At 35.3% G+C, this 7,923-nt stretch overlaps 1 pseudogene; it reads left to right on the forward strand.

The window, feature by feature from the left end:
- The first annotated feature begins 2,906 nt into the window (after positions 1–2,906).
- On the forward strand, positions 2,907–4,281 carry LOC146897516 (uncharacterized; annotated as a pseudogene).
- Positions 4,282–7,923: the final 3,642 nt, after the last annotated feature.

The following is a 7,923-nucleotide window of genomic DNA, read 5'->3' on the forward strand; positions in this document are numbered from 1 at the left end:
ATGTTGGTGCAAAAGACAATAAGGTGCAAGAGCCAATTTTGAGGGGATTCAAAACAGCAAAACATAGAAAAATTGGTATAGGAATCAAGAGTTGAGGGGGTGCACTTGCAGCCCCTGGCTGTAACGTAGCTCCGCCTCTGCTTGACAGAGTGCGCAAAGCTATATTGATTTTGGTATAAAATGTACTATTTTTGGTATAAAATGTGCACAAAGTCTTCAACGAGGTTTCCCCAACCGAAACATCCTCCCAAAATCGGAATTTCCCCTGTTACTAATTTTTGGTCTTACTATACTACTAAACCATTCTCCCCCCACCAAGAACACCCTCCCTTACTTTATTTAAATCTCTACATCGCAATGAATACTTTTGAGATCAAAATTCAGGATGCTTGTGAAATGGAAACTAGCATATGGGTTAATGTTAAAAACTATTTTAAGCATTTGACTTAAAAAATAGACGGTTGAGATTTGATGTCAAACTAAATTTTGACTCTGGTGTCAACGGATCTTGTCTCTATATATAATTATGATTAAATTAATGACATCAATATCAAAATTAGTTTGACAACAAATCAAAAACATTAATTTCATTTAATCCAAAGACTTAAACTATCATCAACATGATTCACCTACATCAAATACCCTCTATATCATCTAATTAAAAAACATATATGACAATAAATTCATAATCATTAATTTCCTTTTATTTCTCCCAATTTATTTTATTCCCCAATCATCCTAAGAAGAATGATAAATCTCATATTTATGGTTCATGAAAAAAACTCATACTTATATAAGTGTCTTTCAGTGTCCTAGAAGCATTTGTTAAGAAGTCAAAAGAGAATCCCTAAAAAAAAAAAAGAAGTCTAAAGAGAAAATTTTAGATTGGAAATGATGCATTTAACAATTTTTGTGGCCAATATTTCACTAACGTTTTTATTATCATACATGTTTCTATCATATCTAGAACTCACAAACTTTTATTTTCTTTTGATAATTTCAAGCATGCCTCCAATCAAAGCTCATGTAATATTTTACGCTATGTAAAAGACGATGGTGATGTATGTAGCTCCCACTGACAAGTTGACTGAGTTGAAGAGGCATTTTAACTGTTTCATTCATGATGCTCGTGAGAATCAAATTGCGTCTCATTGTTGTTCAGGTCCCACGCATATATCTGATTGATGATAACAAGAAAGGTATTGTGATTCGTTATCCATAAATTCTTAAAGATGATAATGACATAAGCGCCATATTTTCCCGAATGGTGTTTAAAGAGGACGTGATATATTACTTAAATTTGTTCAAACTAAGTGTCAAAAGTGTCAGTAAAATTTGGTTAAATTGTGTTGCCAATTTTCGTTGTTATATTATTGTTGCTGAATTATGAGTGTTAATTATTGTTGTTTAATTATGATTGATGGTTTTTGTTGTTGAATGTAGAATTGCTTGTCGAATTATGATTAGTGTCATGTAAATTTTGTTTGAGCAGGAAAGGTTTGGGTCCTAAATCCAAACGGACTAGCTCGTAAGTTCCGATCCTTGCCAAAATGATAAAATAAATAAAAATAAAGGAGGATTGTGAGTTACGATAAGAGAAGGGCATTAAGTTTTTGAAGGACATCCCCGTGAGCTTAGCTTAGTAGAAATAATACATAATATATCATGGTCTAACAGAAGAAAAAAAAATTGAAGGACATGTGAGTAAATGAAGGGGCCTATCGAACAATTTTCTAAATTAAAATAAATTAAATAATAAATAAGAGGTCATTGCCCTCAAAACTGAAAAGCAATCGTGAAGAGAACGAGATAGAGAGAGACGCGAGTACAGCGGCGAGTAGAGAACTTCTTCTATTTGACTGTTTCTTCTTCTTCTTCTTTAGGTATCACTAAGTTATTCATAATCTTAATCTTTCAATGATTTTATTCATTCATCTCCCATATTTTAATATATACGATTATTCTCAATTTATTCATTACTTGTTTGTACCATTAATATAACATGATTATCAATTTTTATCACTAGCTGTTATCATTCTCGATTATCTCTTCTTTTTTTTCTTTTTTTTTTCCCATAACCCTTGTTATTCAATCAAAACCCTATAAATCATAGACTGCATGCTTTTCATCGTTTTAGCTGTCAAATCCATAGAGAAATCCATTTGCTATGAAGAATATGAATCAAAACTCAAATAATTTTAAAGGGGTTTCAAAGTTGATTCTCCCTAATGACTTGATAATTCATACTCCTATATTTATTTTGGTTCTTTACGTGTCTTTTTAGCTCTGCAAGTAGAGTTGGAATAGGCTAGACCGTCCGACAAAGGCTTATGACCTAACCTATCTAAAGTCTAGTTTGGGCAATTCATTTAATAAGAAGGCTAGACTCAACAAGTTTAGAAACACCGAGCTTAACAACTAACGTTCTGTTTAGAATCAATAGTTGGTTTCAAATCAATCAAAACATCAGCAAAAGCTAATAAAAAATAACTAAATTATAATTTAGCAACATCAAAATATAGCAAATAAATTGAGACTTAAGTTTTGAATGATTAAGGAGTTAGGATCCGATCCAAGTTTTAATAGATATGCATAAAAATGTTGGTATATCAGACTTTGTATGCTTTTCTTGTAGCCTATGATTAACCTATTTACTTAATTAAGTTTTTTAAGAAACTAAGCCTAACTTTTTTAATAAACAAGTGAGTCTAGACCAGACCTAAACCGGTCATGCTGTAGAGATAGAGAGACGGGAGTGCGGCGGCTAGGGCAGCAACTCATTCTGATTCCTTCAACGTTGTTATTTATTTTGTTCAGCTTTCATAGCATGCATTTTATTCTCAAGCTTTTTTGTGTGAAACTATTTAAATCCTTTTTAACTTTTTTAATATACTATATGCAGTGATTGTCGCAGGATAACATTAATTAATTAAAAATGGGTAGACGTAGGAGCAAGAAAAATATATCCAAGAAGAAGGGAATTTGCTCTGATTCAGTCTCTAACTCACATGATCACGTCGCTAAGAATGGTGAAGTGATTTCAAAGGTGTTGCTTTCTGAAGACTTGATGTATTATATCCTTACTTTGGTTCCTCTTAACTGTCTGATTAACTCTGCAAGGTATGTTTGCAAACCTTGGGCTGCTACTATTGCCAGCTCGCTTTTTGATGAAACCTGGTCTTTACGTTGAAAATCCCACAACCAAAAGTAGTTCTTATTTTTTGGAATTTAAAGATGGTGTGAATGGCCAATTTGAAAGGACTAATTTGGGAACGCCTCAAGAAATGGGAGATATAATTTGTACTCGTGATGGCATATTGTTGCTTTGGAATTTTTTTGTTAATGATATTTTCGTCGTGAACCCCCTCCTCAAGTGCTGGCTTAGAGTTCCTTCTTTTCCCATTTCTAGGCAACGTATATCTAGGCGTATAGCTCAATGTGCAATAGCACGTGTTCCTGGCACTATCAAATTCAAGCTTTTCTTTGTAGATATCTTTTATAGTTCCAATGCTTTTTGGCATGTTTTCTATGTGCTAAGAATCGGAATAGATAACTCATGGAGAGAGATAGCTAGAAAAGAAGATCTCTTTATACATCAACCACTTTTCAACGGAGGCAATGATCTTTACTGGATAACGAACAAAGAAGTGATTGTGATGGATGTTGACAAGGAAATTATTCTACGAGAGTATCCACTTCCCCAGGTGCCGAGTGGTGAGGATCCAACATATTTATGGATGGAAAATCGCCTTTCTTGCATTGTGTGTAAAGATCCTCATTATAAAACTGACAATATCCACATTTTGGATTTTGATTCAAGAAAATGGTCTTTTTATCATCAGATGGAACTTTTTGATTGTGTGACTGCTTTTGGCCATAAACTTATTTCGTTTGACGCATTCCGTTTGTGGATCGATGATAAAATCATATTTCGAGTAACTCTACATCAAAATCAATTAAGCAAAATACTTCTAGGCATTAAAAAGATGCATTTTTGTTACAATGTGAAGACCAAACAATCGACAAAGATTGAGGACATTGACGTGGGAGATTTTAAAGTATGGTTTCACACTAACAGTCTAGTTTCATTGTCAAGTACTCCACCATAGCTAATATTCTTGTTTTAGCATATGATTATATAGTAGTATTTATATTTTATATTTCTCTTAGCTGAAAAACTAGTATTTATGCTTCTATTTTGATTGGGAAACACTTGATGCATTTTTGTTGAGTTAGTTTGGCTTTTATTATTATTTCTTTAACTTTGCTTATTCTAATTAATTACGACTTATTATACTTTCATATGTGTGGAAATCAACCTCTCTTCCCCTTCTCTCTTTTGGAGCAGTCACCAAAACCCTAGTTTTTTCACCTTCATCCACCAAAGAGGGGGTGATTTAGGGTCAATTTTTGACCCAAAATCACCCCTCTAGCTCGTTTTTTCTATTTCCCTTTTATTGAAATAAGTGATTTTCACATCTATTTCGTTTTTCTTTCGTGATTTTGTCGTCTTTGTGCGACGTTGTTTTGTTCGTCGTCTTTGTACGACGTTGTTTGTTTTCTTGTTTCGTTCAAGTATTTGTTCGGTTCAGATTGTTCGCTTCGATCCAGTGCAGATCAAATCAATGACTTTGGAGTCATCAATGTTGCAGATCCGGAGACATGAGTATTCCGGTGGATTAAATATAGTCATATGTGTAGGCTTTAGTACTTTGCCGATTTATGCTATTAACATGGATGTTGTGAGTTTGTTCACAGATTCATCCTTTTTGTTTTTAGCGAATTTTCATTGTATCGATGTACTCCATCAATTTGAATGAATGAATATCATTTATTTTTGTCAAAAAAAATTAATTACGACTTACTTGCACTTGAGATAAATCTTGTGCTCTGCTTCATTTCATATCGTAGAAATAAATACATACATATGATTTAAAATGTTCCAGATTGCTATTTGCACCAGCAAATCAGGTTTGCAGTTGCACCACCAAACCATCTGATACATTTTGTTAATGATGTAATTTTGGTCTCAATGACTCCAATCATTCTCTGAGTCTGAGCTTCTATTTATGGAGTAAATGAATAAGTTAATTATTTTGGACTGTAATTTGATTCCACTGAAATATTTATTCTTTGGTTGTCTTTTCATTTGTGAAAGTTATTCATTTGGACCCATACATAAGAGCCCCTGATATTCTATATAATTGGACTTTGCTTGCCATGCTTTTCAATATTTTCAAAGTGTTTCTTGTTCAAAATAAAATTTGAAAGTAACGTTCTTCCTCTGTGAGGAGAGACTTAGTAATTGAAGCTTCAGGAGTATATGATAATGATATACTATAAATACTAGAATAGGAGTTGATTGCATCATATGATCGACATGTCAGAAATTTGCATTGTAGTGTGTTCTGTTTTGTATTAGTGGATTGAAAATATCTTCCTTGTTCTCTTTCTGCTATGTATGTGTGAATATTTTTTTGTTGTGTGTTTAATGTTTATTAAGGTATGGTATGGTACACTAGATTAGTTATAATTAGTCTAGTAACAATAGCAACAACAACCAAGCTTTATCCTAATAAATAGAGTTTGTTAAATTGATTAAATTACACTATAATGTAAGAATGCCGAAACTTGGGATAAATATAGGATAGCTAGGAAAGAGGCTAAGAAGGCGGTGAGCGAAGCGAGAACTCAAGCATTTGAAGGATTATACCAATCTTTAGGTACCAAGGAGGGGGGGGGGGGGGGGGGGGGCAATCTATATACAAACTTGCAAAGGGACGAGAACGAAAGACAAGAGACCTAGACCAAGTGAAGTGTATTAAGGATGAAGAGGGTAGAGTTTTGGTGCAAGAAAGAGATATTAAGGATAGATGGAAGAAGTATTTCCACAACTTATTTAATGAAGGATATGAGATCTTACCAGACTTTAACAGGTTAGACATCAGAGAGGAGGACCGGAACTATAACTATTATCGTCGGATTCAGGAGCACGAGGTGAAAGAAGCGTTGAAAAGGATGAGTAATGGCAAGGCAGTTGGGCCGAACAACATACCTATCGAAGTGTGGAAAAGTCTTGGCGATAGAGGAAATGTGTGGCTCACAAAACTTTTCAACGAGATTATGAGGACGAAGAAAATGCCAAACGAGTGGAGAAGAAGCACCTTAATTCCAATCTATAAGAACAAGGGGGATATACAACATTGCGCGAATTATAGGGGAATTAAGCTAATGAGTCATACCATGAAGTTATGGGAAAGGGTAATTGAGCGAAGACTAAGAAAAGAGACTCACGTTACGGATAACCAATTTGGTTTTATGCCTGGGAGATCGACTATGGAAGCGATCAACTTACTTCGACGCGGGCTTCGACTAGGACGCAGGATGGAGATACCGTAGATTTTCCCATAACAATAGGACTGCACCAAGGGTCAACCCTAAGTCCTTATCTTTTTACTTTAGTTTTGGATGTACTGACGGAACACATCCACGAGTTAGCACCGAGATGTATGCTTTTTGCAGATGATGTAGTCTTGCTTGGTGAGTCAAGGGAGGAGTTAAACGGGAGGCTAGAGACTTGGAGGCAAGCCTTAGAAGCTTATGGCTTCCGCCTGAGTAGAAGCAAGATGGAGTATATGGAATGTAACTTCAGCAAAAGGAGAAGTGGGTCAACCTAGGAATGACACCATTAGAGAGAGAGTGGGGGTAGCACCTATAGTAGAAAAGTTGGTAGAAAATAGGCTTAGATGGTTTGGACATGTAGAGAGAAGACCCGTAGATGCCGTTGTAAGAAGAGTAGATCAAATGGAGGAGAGTCAGGTTAAAAGAGGTAGAGGAAGACCTAAGAAAACCATTAGAAAAGATTTAGAGGTCAATGAATTGGATCCAAATATGGTTTTTGATAGAACATTATGGTGTCATTTGATCCATGTAGCTGACCCCACTTAGTGGGATAAAGGTTTGGTTGTTGTTGTTGTTGTACACTATAATGTTTGAAGGTGAGAAAAACACAAGAAGGGGGGTTGAATTGTGTTTTAGAAAAATTCTTCGTTTCTCCTAAAAACTGAACACACTGATCAGAAGCTAAGCGAGACAGCTTCTGAAGTGATAATCAGAATCTAAATGCAGCGGAATAAAACAGAGAGAGAGAAGAAGAACGACACAAAGCAATTATACTGGTTCCTTCCACAATCCGGAAGTAGTCCAGTCCCCCTTGCACTTCCAAGGAGATTTCACTATGAGTAATATCTGATTACAAATGCTCAAGCACACAAGCAAGAGACTTCCAATGCTCAAGCACACAAGCAAGAGACTTCCTTTGCTCAAGAACACAATCAAGAGACTTCCTGCTCAAGCACAACTGCAAGAGACTTCCTAACTAAACAAAATTACACAGAAAATTGTTTAAGGTTGAACACTTGATATACAATCAGAGGTGCTCACAATACAAATCAGATACAGACTCAATGGACTTAAGAATTTCTAAGATATGACTTTGAGACACAGAAATTCTAAGTGAATGCAGAACAATTTCAGCAGAGGTTTGGTACTTGTGAAAATCTTGTGAGTCTTTCGTTCAGCGTTCTTGCATTACCAATTCTCTAGGTCTTCACTCCTTTATATAGAGGTGTGAGAGAGACGTTGTGAAATTGCCAGCACACCAAAGAGTCGTTGTTGAAGCTTGATCTTTCACCAATAATCTTTTGCCTGATTTGGCTGTTGTCCTATGAAGAACAAATTTGAAATTCATTCCTTATCCAAAGGAACATCTATGCAGGCGAAACCGTATTCTGGAGCTGTTTTCTTGTCCTGTAGCGCGGACACAAAACAGAGTAGTGGAGAACGTGGTTGTACAATTCGTACAAAGTACAATGTCAACGCTTTCGTCCAAATTGCAAACACACGCCTTCAAACACCTTTGAA

Source organism: Medicago sativa, chromosome 8 (genome assembly GCF_051527215.1).
Source record: "Medicago sativa cultivar Bolivia chromosome 8, Bolivia_mono, whole genome shotgun sequence".
Taxonomy (NCBI): Eukaryota; Viridiplantae; Streptophyta; class Magnoliopsida; order Fabales; family Fabaceae; genus Medicago; species Medicago sativa.